General features: G+C 41.1%; 1 long non-coding RNA gene across 1 annotated transcript in view; it reads left to right on the forward strand.

Moving 5' to 3' along the window:
• Positions 1 to 12,510, forward strand: part of LOC106017808 (uncharacterized) — a 498,210-nt gene that overhangs the window by 383,865 nt on the left and 101,835 nt on the right. Inside the window, exon 6 of the long non-coding RNA XR_011810505.1 lies at positions 1,795 to 1,929. This is a non-coding gene — a long non-coding RNA (uncharacterized lncRNA). The remainder of the gene's footprint in view (positions 1 to 1,794; positions 1,930 to 12,510) is intronic.

Below are 12,510 nucleotides of genomic sequence, written 5' to 3' on the forward strand. Positions count from 1 at the left end.
AGTGCTGTTTTGTTTATCTGCTGGCAAAGTGTGTCCAAGGGCCTTTTGCAGCAGTGGTCTCTCTGTAGTGGGCCAAAGGCTGGTCTATTCTGGGAGCCAGGTGCTCCGTCCTGCCATTTCCTTCAGGAACTGAAATTAGGCTTTCCTGAATCCAGAAGAGAAGTGATGTGTATCCCCTGGCCTTCTGTCACTCTAATGTCTCACCTTCCAAGTTTTCAGAAGGTCAAGGCTGACTGCAGAGGAGTTGTTTTCCACAAGAATATTTCATGAAGTATTTGTGTTCATCTGATTTAAGGAAAATAAATCCAGTCAAGAAATGTGGCTTCTTCCCTTATGTTTTCACTTAGGGAATAAACAAAGGAGAAACAATAAAGAATCTTATGCACTTGACGGTCCTGTCTCTGTTGGGATGACTATGGTATTAACTTACTGATATCCCTCCCATGTGACAAATGCTTCATGTGCAAATAAAGAATACAATGACCTTGATATGCCTGGGTACTAATAAAAGAAGATATTTGAATGTAAAATATTTATATTCATCAGGAAACTCTGGCACTGTTTATACAACTTATTTACTGAACTCGGATGGTTAGGAACTGCCTCTGGAGGTTAGAGGAAGAAAGGAGACAATTTGTGACAACTGCTTAAAGTAACATTTTGATAAGCATTATTTTAATTTATAAAATAAACCCACAAAGTCTCCTCTGAAATAGGACTTCATCTTTGATTTTTTTTAACCTGATAAAATCAAAGGAATTTCTTAATAAGGATATTCAAACTCCAGCTGATCTTATTCCCTCAATCTTTTAAAGCAAAGATCTTCCATTTGATAGGAGGACTTCGATAAAGTCACCAAAACATGATTACCATATTTTTGTTTAATTGAATTGAGCTGTTCTTTATTGGCAATTCACTCCGAGTTTTCTACATTCATTTTAGCAGTCAGCACAGTGTTCATCTTCTTTGGCTTTTGCCATCACGCATGCTAACTCATAATAACTTCGGAGGATTATTTTTGTTTTATAATGCTTGAATACTTAACTGGAGTGAACGGGGCACTGAATACTGGAAAAAAGTGAGAGAAAAACTTGCCCACAGAAGGATAAAGCTGGCTGTAATATCAAAGTACAGGAGGCCTTGAGCAGAGAGACCCCGGAAGGGCCTTTTCAAGCACATTCTGTGCTTTGGCAGGGCCTGCTCCTGGTGCCAGCCTCCGAGGGAGGGAGCAGAGGGCTTGGGCAGTTCACCTCAGCCTTCTCCAAAACGCAAACGGGTGCCCAGCCTGTGGCTATACAGGTTCACAGCTGCAAGTGCAGAGGTTTCTGTGGTAAATAAGTTTGTTTTGCGATAAGTTTTTCCTCAGTTTCTTGTTTGTTTTTCTTTTAAATCTTTGGTTTGCTCCTGGTGTGAGCGGTTGGGCCATGCATTGGGGTGCCCCTGGTTTTAGGCCGAAGTCTAGTTCTGAGGCCCGCTGCCTCAGCATTGTCTCATCAGTTTAGCAGCCATTTTCTGTCACAACTTCACTTATTACAGTCAGGTTACCTTTGTAACTGCTCCCCTCACACTTTCCATTTGCATTCTTCGTGTTGTATGTGGAGTAACTTTTCCTGTGGGGTGAAGCTTGCAAATGTTCACCATCAACCAAAAAAATCTTGTCTATTCATCATCTATTTCTGAACAAAAAATTGTATCTCAAGAATAACTAATATATCTCTCTTTTTTTTGCATTCTGTATTTCTTCTGGATCTGAAATGGAAGTCAATATGTTATTTTTATTGCAATTGTGTCCAGGTACAACAGAAATGAAAGCCAGAGAAAACCCTCAAAGCTGCATGTACACTTACACAGTAAACAGAGCAACTAAAAGGGAAGAGGCAGAATCATCACCACTCACCTGCAGAGCTGTGATCAGAGCTGTCCCTTTAGGTAAGTACTGTCTGGTTGGCATATTCATTACAATCTTTTAATGTGATATTTGTTTGGCCTGACGAGAGGTTTCAAGTCAAGTGGTTACATTGGTGGTAGGAGGCAAGAGCCAGCCTGGATAACCTGTCCACCCTGGGCCTGAAAAATAAGCTCAAAAATGTGTGGTGAACCTTGGGTGGTGTGTGGAGCATTATGAAGCTGTGGGAAATGTGCTGGAGGTGCATGTGAGAACTTGGGTCCTCATAAATATATGGAAGGAGTAATCAAGGGAGCAAAGCACTAGCGGCTGCTTGGGTCCTGTGGGGCTTGCAACACTTGCAAATATAGTGACATCTGTATCTCCTAACAAAAAGAAAAAATGGTTGCTATCAGCTTATTGTTTATTGCCTGGTGATTGTCTGTATAGTTCGTGATCAAAAACTTAATTTCCAACATTGGTTGCTTTTATGACCTTGCCAGAAAGTATTTCTCACTTTAAATTCCAGCTATGAGCTATATACATTGCAATAGTTCTGCAGAGCATCAAATTATTTTTGTAAACCATTGGTAAACAGACCTGAGTTCATTATTCTAAGTATCTAAGCAGGTATTTTATCCTGTTTAAATGGCTATTGAAACTACCTCTTTACGTCCTAATATTTACATACACGGTGCTGGCAATTGTTGTGAATTCAAAGACTTTTCTTCCTAAAAGGGCAATCAAGAAACGAAATTAGAAAAAGCTTGACACCATAATAAATCAGAGCAACAACAAAATTGTAAAAATCATTTGTAATGACATATTTTGTTGCTGTACTTGTTTGCTAGATTAGATTTCCGCTAAAGGTAATTGAAAAAATTGTTCTGGTTAGAGGGATAAAATACATTAAAATTAAATGAGCTTCTTGAACTCTGCTTAGGCTTTAAGATATCATATCAAGGGAAGAAAAAAAAATTAAACAAGCATAATAGATACTGTGTGTGGTTGACCATAAAGTACTGTACACTAGCCTTTCTGTTGTACTAGACACCAGAGCTCTCAGGTAATGGACACAAAAAATGGGCAAAATGAAAGCGTGGTGTCCATGGGCTTACTATGCTATACCTGAATTTCACACCTCCTGTGTTCTCTTGCACAAGCACTGTTTGCTACCTAGCTCACAGAATCACAGAACTGAAGGGGTTGGAAGGGACCTTGAAAGATCATCGGGTCCAACCCCCCTGACAAAGCAGGTTCCTTAGAGCAGGCTGCCCAGGTAGGCATCCAGATGGGTCTTGAATATCTCCAGAGGAGGAGAATCTACAGCCTCCCTGGGCAGCCTGTCCCAGTGCTCCGTCACCCTCACCATGAAGAAATTCTTTCCCACATTAGTGTGGAATTGCCTGGGCTCTATCTTGTGGCCATTGCCCCTTGTCCTGTCCCCACAAACCATTGAAAAGAGGTTGGCCAAATCCCTGTCTCCCACACCTCAGATATTTATACAGATTGATGAGATCCCCTCGGTCGTCTTTTCTCCAGGCTGAACAGCTCCAGGTCTCTCAGCCTTTCCTCATAAGGAAGATGCTCCAGGCCCTGTATCACCTTTGTGGGCCCTTGCTGGACTCTTTCCAGGAGATCCCTGTCTTTTTTGTACCAGGGAGCCCAGAACTGGACACAGTACTCCAGGTGAGGCCTGACCTGGGCAGAATAGATGGGGAGGATCACCCTCTATTTGAGGAGCAGTGACAAGTCAAAGGGTGTAGAGAAGAGCATCGCCCAATTTAATGAGCATACACGACTGGTCATGCTACTGCTCCAACGAAGGAAAGATCTTGGTGTCCTTGGGGAATAATTTCTCAGAAAACTGAGACAACTTAATGTGTTAGCAGTCTTAAAAGTATTGTCTCCTTGAGGAATTCCAAGTCTACAAAAATTCTACAAAACGCTTTCTCCACCTGTTTCAAACCACTGCCTTTAAAATTGTGTTGAATTTCTCATGGCTAAATGTGGAAGTAAATTTGTTTTGTAAACTTTTTAATTTGTTTCTATTTGTGATCTCCCATTATATATACTGTCTTAATTCTTTTTTAACCTTCCTTTCTGTCTACCTTTCTTTCTCCCCAGAAACACTGAGTCAGTCAGCATAATAAACTGCATTTTTGTTGTTTTTTTTAAATACCTTACTTTTCATGGATGTCTGTTCTCTCTGCAACTGGTGTAGAGGAAGGAGCAATAAATCCTTAAGAGCATCCTGTAGAAAACACTTAAGATTCTTTTATTTACTAAATCAAAGCCAATGCATCTGAGGCTTACAGTGATGATAGCAAAAATTGCAAAGACCTTTCATATAATAAGAAACATTTTTGTCTGACTGAAGATTTGAAATGTATTATGCCAATCTTGTTTTCAAAGAACAGCTTCTTGGGGTTTGAATATTATGTCATTTTTCAGGAGGCTTTTTGTTTCTTGGCTATACTTTGTCATTTCCAGGAAGTTTGTATTATTAGTACTTAGGCTATTCTTTCACAGGACATTTCCTTTGAACCCTGTGCATGAGATGAATAAAGGAGCTGGCTTTGCTTTGTGAATCAGCCTGCCTAATAGGTCTTCTGGCTCTGAAAATATCACCAGAATTCAGAAAGCCAGCAGGCAGATCTTCAACAGTGGTTTAGCACTGGCTGCACAAAGCTTTGAATTTAGAAAGATCTTTCTTTTCTACTTTTATGCATCTTGAAGGGATGTGTTATCTTGTTGTCAAGGGATTTGGAAAGGGAGGGTGAAGCACTTATAAGAGGTAGAACCACAAAATTTTTGACTGAATGCCATATTTTTAATCAAAATTGCCAGCTCCTCAGAGTTCAAGGTTGCTCTCTTTTGTTATTGCTGATACTGGGACATGGCCTGTCTGTAGTGATCTATCAGCTGTTTAAGACTTGCAGAAAAATAATTGCTGTCAAGTTTCTGGGTTCCTGGACTGGTTCCCATTAATTGACTTGTGACAAATGTTTCTGGCTTTTCTTTGCCCTATCTCCTGCTGGTGCTGGGGTACCTACCTGGCTGTGAGTTACATCAGACAGCTCCTACAGCCTGGGGTGCAGTCTCAGCCCCCTTGACTTCAGTGGAGTTGGGATTTTTAATTTCTTCCTTCCTTTCCCCCCTTTTCTTAATAATAAACCAAACACCGTTTATTACTACTCTTGAAACTCACCTCTCCTACCAGCATGGCAACAGCAGTGTTAGCAGGGAACTGAGAAGTGTAAACTTTTAGCTTTGTTTTTGGCTGATGACTCCTACCTCATGGTGTCTAATACCCAATAAATTCTCGCAGCACAGTATGAAAAGGTGTAGTTATGGTCATGCCTTAAATGTCCAAAACAGCATGAGTTCAGACCCTTGCTCTTGCCTCCTGTTGCATCAGCATGCAGAGGGGTTTGGGAGGTTCATCTACTGCGAGGCCATGGATTCCGCTTTCTGCTGCCAAATCCAAGCACATATGGTCTGTGCAACGTGGAGACAAAGATGCCTACCAAAGGAGACCACAAAGTGAGTTACTGTTGCCAGGTACAGCTAGGTGCTTCTAACAAGTGCTGAATGCAGCTACTAATGCATACACTGTGTTAACGTGCATGTTAGTATCAAATGGGAAGCACAGGATAGAAGTCATTGATTTTGAAATAAAACTGATTCAGAAGGTTAGGGCCAGATACTGTCATGCCACTGCCATAAACAGCAGTTACCAAAATGGAAATCAAAGATTCTTCCTATGAGCTCTTGCCTTTACAAGTTACAGCTATATTTTAAAATATTTATTTTAAAATGAGGGCAACAGGGATCAGCTACCTATTTAGAACTGCTTGTGCCTTTTAACTATCACTATTTTTGTGCTAAATGAGAGAGAGAATTACGAGAGCCTGTGAAACAGTCTTTCTCTTGATGGCTTATTTGGGTATGTACAAATGAGAGGTACCCTACAGTGCTCTAGCATCTCAAAACACTTTTCATAAACAATCCCAAAATTGTCCTGCAAAGCAATATCTATCTACCTTGCTGACAGATTCAGAACAAATTGTGCTATATGAAGTTCAGTTTTTAATAGACTAAAAAAAATGTGCACAGCTATGCAGATGTTTCAGCCATTTGGCTTACTGTAATCAAACATGGTGAAGAAGCTCTAAGTGCATTTCAAGTTTATAGCATGTCAGTTCAGCTGCCTTGGCTATTTTTTCTATAGCTAGTCTGTTGGAAAATGCATTCAGCAGAGCAAAATGGTGCTGCTGCTAATATTAATAATAATGCTTAGCACTTCAATTGCATTTCATATTTTCAAAGTGCTGTACAAATGCTAATTAATTTGGCTATGAAGCTGAATGACAAATACAGAAAAAGCGTTGTCATTGCTTGCAGAACAAGTTATCTTGATTATTGCACTTTTAATATTTTTCTTGGGAAACAGCTAGTAATCCAAGGAGCAATTCAACTGCACAGAACGCTGCAGAGGACTGGGGGGATAACTGTCACCAAAAAAAAAAATGGATGTGCCAATCCCAAGGCTGTGATAAGCGCTTGTGATTTTAATGTTTGCTACAAAAAGGATCTCTTATTCCATGGCTAGGTTTTTAGTTAGTGGTGGAAGTGGAACAAGTGTTCTCCTGTTCTGTGCTAAATCTGACTTTGTTTTTCTAATTCCACTGTCATACTTGGAAAAAGCCAGAAGTCAAATCCCTGCCCTTCTTCAGATGTGGTAGTCTGAAACCTGAAAGTTGTCCCTGTGGCTGGAAGCTGCTTCTTTGAGGTTAGCTGTGCTGCTGAAGACTGTGTGCAGGAGTTTGCTTTTTACTGGAAATGATCACTAAGTTTCAGAGAAAATCAAATGTGAGTTACAGTTAAATAAGACCTTGGGATGTGTACTGGTAGCATTAATTCTGTACCGAGTGGCACAGAGACATGAGTCATCCTGAAGTGGATGGCGCACAGCCCTGGCTTGGGGTCTTCTCCCTTGTGAGCACTGTCACCCTCTGGTGCTTCCACAGCTCCTCCCATGGGGCTGGCCTGCAGCCTGACCCTACCTCTGAATGGTCCACGTCTGCTGCAAATGTGGCTTCACGAAGGAGACAGCATGGTGTTAGGCTTCCTTAGGAGCCAAGGCAGGGAGGGTCAGTCTTTCTTGGTGTCTGTCTTGTTCGTATTTCTTTTAATTATATGCAACAATGGTTGTGACAAGCCAGAATCTGGTAGGATTGGGGTCTACTGAGCAGGAAGGCATTTCTAGGGCCAATTTGATATGGTAAATACTTTTACTTGCTCTGAGTGTTAATGTCTGTTGCGTACTCTTCCAGACTGACGTACTGTTTTGGTCAAATCTTCTCACAAATTGTTTTTGGCTGAAGAATGGTAGAGAATTCATACAAGTCAGCTGTGAGTTGGAATAGAGAAAGGCAAATCAGGTCCAGCACCTCATGCATGTCAGCAAAGGCTGAAGCATTCCCTGGAGCCCAGACTGCAGTTCTGAGAGCTTCACTTGATATAGTTGTCTCCTGGTGCAAATGTCTCTAATTCATCAATAAATAACATCACTGGTAAAAGTAACCTGTCAAAAAAAGGCAGGAAATGGCTTTAAAAGTTACTCTGCTGACTTTCTGTTGGTATAAAAGAGCATCCTGAGGTGGCTTTATAGGAAATGTTTTCCCAGTCTTATATGCTTTATTATCCATGGGAAGGCACGCCATGCAATGCCATGGGAAGGAAGCATGACATTTAAATAGACAAAGTTATTCATGCCTGGGAGGGACTTTACGAACTATTGTAACTGATGGAAATAGAAATAATGGTGAAATGTTAGTTGTCTTTTCTACTCTCCCTGAATTAATGGGGGTAGGTTACTGCTTTCCAAAGCAGCATTTTCAGGATAAAATCCTGATTCTACACTACGTTGCTGTTTCAAAGAGACAAATAGGCTACTATTCTGGAATCAACAGTTCAGGAATTTTCTTTGCCTGTGCTGTGTTTTTTCAATTGCTCACTATAATTATGATGATGAAACAAGGTAATTGTTGGTCTGATCATCAGCCCTTTGTTAAACAATTAATCTTTGGTTTGATGACAACAGTGCATCTAGCATTCTATATTTGTTTTTCTCTAATACCAAGAAATCACTGTTATTTGTACACAGTTTGCATAGGAGTGCTTCCTTTCACATATTGAAATACAAATTTCAAGGTGCTTCCATAACTGTGTTGACAATATTCTATGACAATCACTTATCCAATGCTTTTCAAAACACGTTTGTTGATACTGACTTTACCAGACTTTTTTTTTTTTTAAGAGGGAGATTAAGTGGTAAAATTGGTGAAATTACCTGTGCTCACATGCAGTTCCTTAAACCTAACTTGGACTAACGGGAATTTGGCTGTGTTCTGATTCATACTGAGTGTCAGTCTAATGTGTAGAATGGGATTCCCCCCTGCAGTCTTGGGAACAGCTCGTTTAGTGGATCACTCATCTGATGGCATGCAAATAAGAGAAAGTAATGCTTGCAGTCAACAAATTCTCTGCAAGTATGAATGGACCCTTCTCCAAGCATGAAAATGTTGAGGAACCCATGTATTAAATCTTTAAAGCAAAAAAGGCACCTGCAATGACCTATATTTGTCATGCTGTTTCATTTCCACGGTGTTTTGAAAGTAGTGTTTGTAGGTTCCAAACCTGCGGTGCTGGGCCCTGCTGCCTGTTGCCAACCCACAGAAGCAGTGGGGTCAAGGGGTTCACCAGTACCCTCACATTGCTTACTGCACTCTGCTGCTCAATCCCCTCTGTGACAGGAGCTGAAACCAGTAGAGTCAAAAGCTAATTGAGAAGTTGTAAAGGGTACTGCACAACTCCCCAGCTCTGTAGAGGGATGGGTGGTTGAGTACTAATGAATTCAGAATGTATTTCTTCTGGGACCACCAGTTACTGGTAAGTAATTATTCTGTAAAAGATATGCATCATAAAAGATTGTTCTTCTCAAGAACAAAGGCTCAAATGAGATCTCCAAGAACAAGATGGACCAAAATGGGCATCGTGTTTTCCCAGTGTAGATAAGTACACTGTGGTTACATTAATGCTGGGCCAATTAGGGGGAGCTGCAATTTGCAATTAGACGTTGACTGTGTTAACACTCCCTGGCAGTAGCTCTATGCCAGTGCTCATATGCCAGAACAATTTATTTACATGCTCGTGATGGACAGCCATAAGGCACCTTTGCACTCCTGGGAGCCTCATTCGTGTCTGTGCTAGGATCCCTTAACGCTCTCATTGAGCATTAAAATTACTCAATTTTTACTGCTCAGTGCAGAGTGCAGAAGTCTACATGTAAATAAGAGTTAGTCAGCTGTGTTTGTTTACTTAAGAGAAGAAGGTTGATCCAGTTTTAATGAATGATATGGCATCTATATCTTCATGCTGAATCTGCTGCACTATTTGCTTTTTTTCCTGTAGCATTTAGGAGAAATCAAATTAGCGTGTGTTGTAGCATTATATATCTTGTTGCTAAAAATGTACCCTTGCTGTATATATGTCCTTTGTGTATGTATACAGAAATATAGATCTTATCTATCCTGCAGGTACACAGTTGCCCAGGCTTTGCATTTTATATTCTGTTGTAGCTCAATAGATAAAGGATTACCTTTGAGTCCTCTCCAGCCATTCACTCTCTTCCCTTGCCTCTCTGTCTCTGCCCAGTTACAATTTGGGTTAGCTCCTGTTTTAGCTGAATTAAATGTACGCTCCATATCCAGCATTCTAAACTCCAAGAGTTGCAAATCCTTTTTGCACTGAAGCTACGAAGTCTTTTTTTTTCTAGAGTCAATTCCACTGTCATTTCAGAATATATCCAGTGCATCTGCACTGAAGATATACAGTGGGATAAGCAAAGCCAAAATCTCACTCATACAATATAAATGACTTTTATGTCTGAAGAAGTAATTATCTAGTGTCATAAGAAAAGCAATAATAATTTCCGGATGCTTCTTCCAAGTGACATAGGAAGCATCAGACGGTCTAAGTCTGTTCTGTGAAGTATAGGAGATGTTAGCGAAGATTAAAACTGAATTAGTGGACATACCGATACAATCACATCAAACAAAAGCAATGGATACACTAGATTATAATTGCAAACACTGTTTTATGGTACTTTCTCTCATGTGGAAGCAAGAATAACCATATTCTCCAGTCCCATTTCAGTCATTTTTATGAATGTTGCATTTTGTTCCTTTTCCCCACTGTACAAGCCAGGTGTTCCTTTCTGCTGCAAAACAACAATACATCATTTAAGTGAAGTTCATTTTCTGAAGCTCAGTGAGTTGAGGCTTTCTCCATTTCCCTGGCTGTATCCAATCAGCTAGTGGAGGCGCTGGCATGTGTCATAAATTTTGCTTCGAATGTGGACCAGCTGAAATCTATACCCAATTCAGAGATCACATCTCAGCATCCCACTAGGCAGAAAGAAATGAATTGTTTGCTGTGTTTGGCTGAAGCAGGAGGACAGAGTAGGAGCTGAAGGAATTCTTAGCAGGAAAGAAAACCTCTCTCAAGAGAAAACTTTGAAGGGTGTGTGTGTGGGGGGGGGGATTAACCCCCAGAATACTTCCCATAGTTTTCCTACAGAGCCTTTACTGAAGCAGTCTCCGAGTCCAGCATGCCCTGTGCTTGGAGTGCTCCATCAAGGCTTTCACTTCTATTTCCCTGGCAGTGGATGCCTTTTCTGCTTTACACACAAGTCTGCTGTGAGCTTGCTTTATAATACAAGTAGGGAAAGTGGGTTGAGAATGAACACCATTTCTAATTAAGGAGTGTTATGATGAGTAAGAAAACTTACTCTTCTGTCCAAAGAGGAGTTTTCTGTAGCTATTCCATTTACAGCTGAAGAGCAGCGTGGTACAGCTCCAAGATTGTCTGGTGTTCCCATCCCAGCACCATGTCCAAGAGCAACAGTGGGGTAAAAGACTGTTCCTTCCGCACACAACACATTTTCTCACCTAAATGCAGCCATGGTAATCTAGAAGCATGGGATCAAATGTCCTGCTCCAGTTGCCCAGAACCCAAAATAACCCTACCTGGTTCTTGAGGAGGGCACTGTCAAAAGCTGTACTTGACCAGCCTGATGACTCTGCCTTGCATGCCCCAATCAGGCTGCTCTTCTCTACAGGCTCTGTGTGGGGTTTCTGGCATTACTTGTCATCTTCATAGGATGATGCTCTCCCTTTTCAGGTCTGAAGCACTTGTTCCAGCAGAGCCACATGGTCTGTTGAGGTCAAGGGACTTGATCCATTTAGGTCCTAAATCCCCCCCCCAAAAAAATTCCACAAAACGTGAAGAAAGAAGGCCAAGTAGGCCTGGGTTTGTGGATTCAGCCCTTTGTTCTTGGACGGCTGTGTGACATGCCCATCCTCGTAGCCAGAATGTGTCATGAGAGGAAGGGGATATATATCAAATCTGGAGCTCTGCTCATCCTGAGGGTGTCAATTTTACCTCAGATTATGGACTATAGTGTCACTGTGTGGTGCATCTAGTTTCCCTGTTAACCTTTCTTCTGATGGCTGTTGCCATTCAGGGGGAGCAGGGGTCAAGGTGTCAAAACGTGTCTAAATGGTGGCTTCTTACTGCTGGGCATAAACACACTCCAAGACTACTCTTTGGCATACACCCCACAGGAATGAACAGTTTGAACCCTGAATAGTCTGAGTAAATATGGGTGCTACAAAATCCCTTGGAATGGCATGAAACGTGGGGACATGCATTCTCTGATTATTTCAGGAAGCTTCCATGACTGTAACAAAATTCACCCAAAAAAGTGTAGTGAGAAATGCTCGTTGGTAATGTGCCCCAACATTTGGGGGGGGGAGGGCACAAGTGGAAAAGGATTTAACTGTACTGCTTCGGTTTCTGGATTACTTGCTGTTGTCTGTTTGCTTCAGGGCTTTTTCTTAACTTTGCATCAAGGGTGTGTATTGACTTTGCTGAATTATTAAAGGTAGTTGCAAATGATGCATGAAATGAAAAATCCTTTCTCACCCTTCACGCAGACTGCCAACAGACAGTTCTTTGCAATCACTGCTGAGCTGCACCATGCTATCAGGTACACCTAGGTACCCACAAAAATTGTTGAATTTAACAGTAATGGGATTTTGTTCTTGATACTTCTCTTATTCTTCTCACCCATCAACTTCTGCAGAAATGCAAGGCACTGCCATGCTTGGCAGGGAATTGCCATGCCCGAAAGCAGCTGCACCCACTGTAATGTACATACTGTGATATAACTGGGGGTAGCATTGGTACCAATCCAAAGAGAACAGCCCTCTAGCTTGCTTCTAGAAGTCTTCAGCATACATGTGTGCATCTTCAGGTATTTATTAAGGGTGTTCTCGGCACAGGATACATAAGAATTATCTAGAAGCTGCTGCAATGTAACGTACAGTTGCAAAATGAGTAAAGGATGAATGTAGAAGGTTACAAACAGCAAAGATTAAGTATAATTAGAGAAACGCTTATTAAATTCTTACAGGAGAAAGAGGTATGCACATTAAAAACAAACAAGAGAAAAACTATCCCATGCAAGCAAAGGGGAATGGGTGTTGAAGAATGGG

Source organism: Anas platyrhynchos, chromosome 7 (assembly GCF_047663525.1).
Source record: "Anas platyrhynchos isolate ZD024472 breed Pekin duck chromosome 7, IASCAAS_PekinDuck_T2T, whole genome shotgun sequence".
Classification (NCBI taxonomy): Eukaryota; Metazoa; Chordata; class Aves; order Anseriformes; family Anatidae; genus Anas; species Anas platyrhynchos.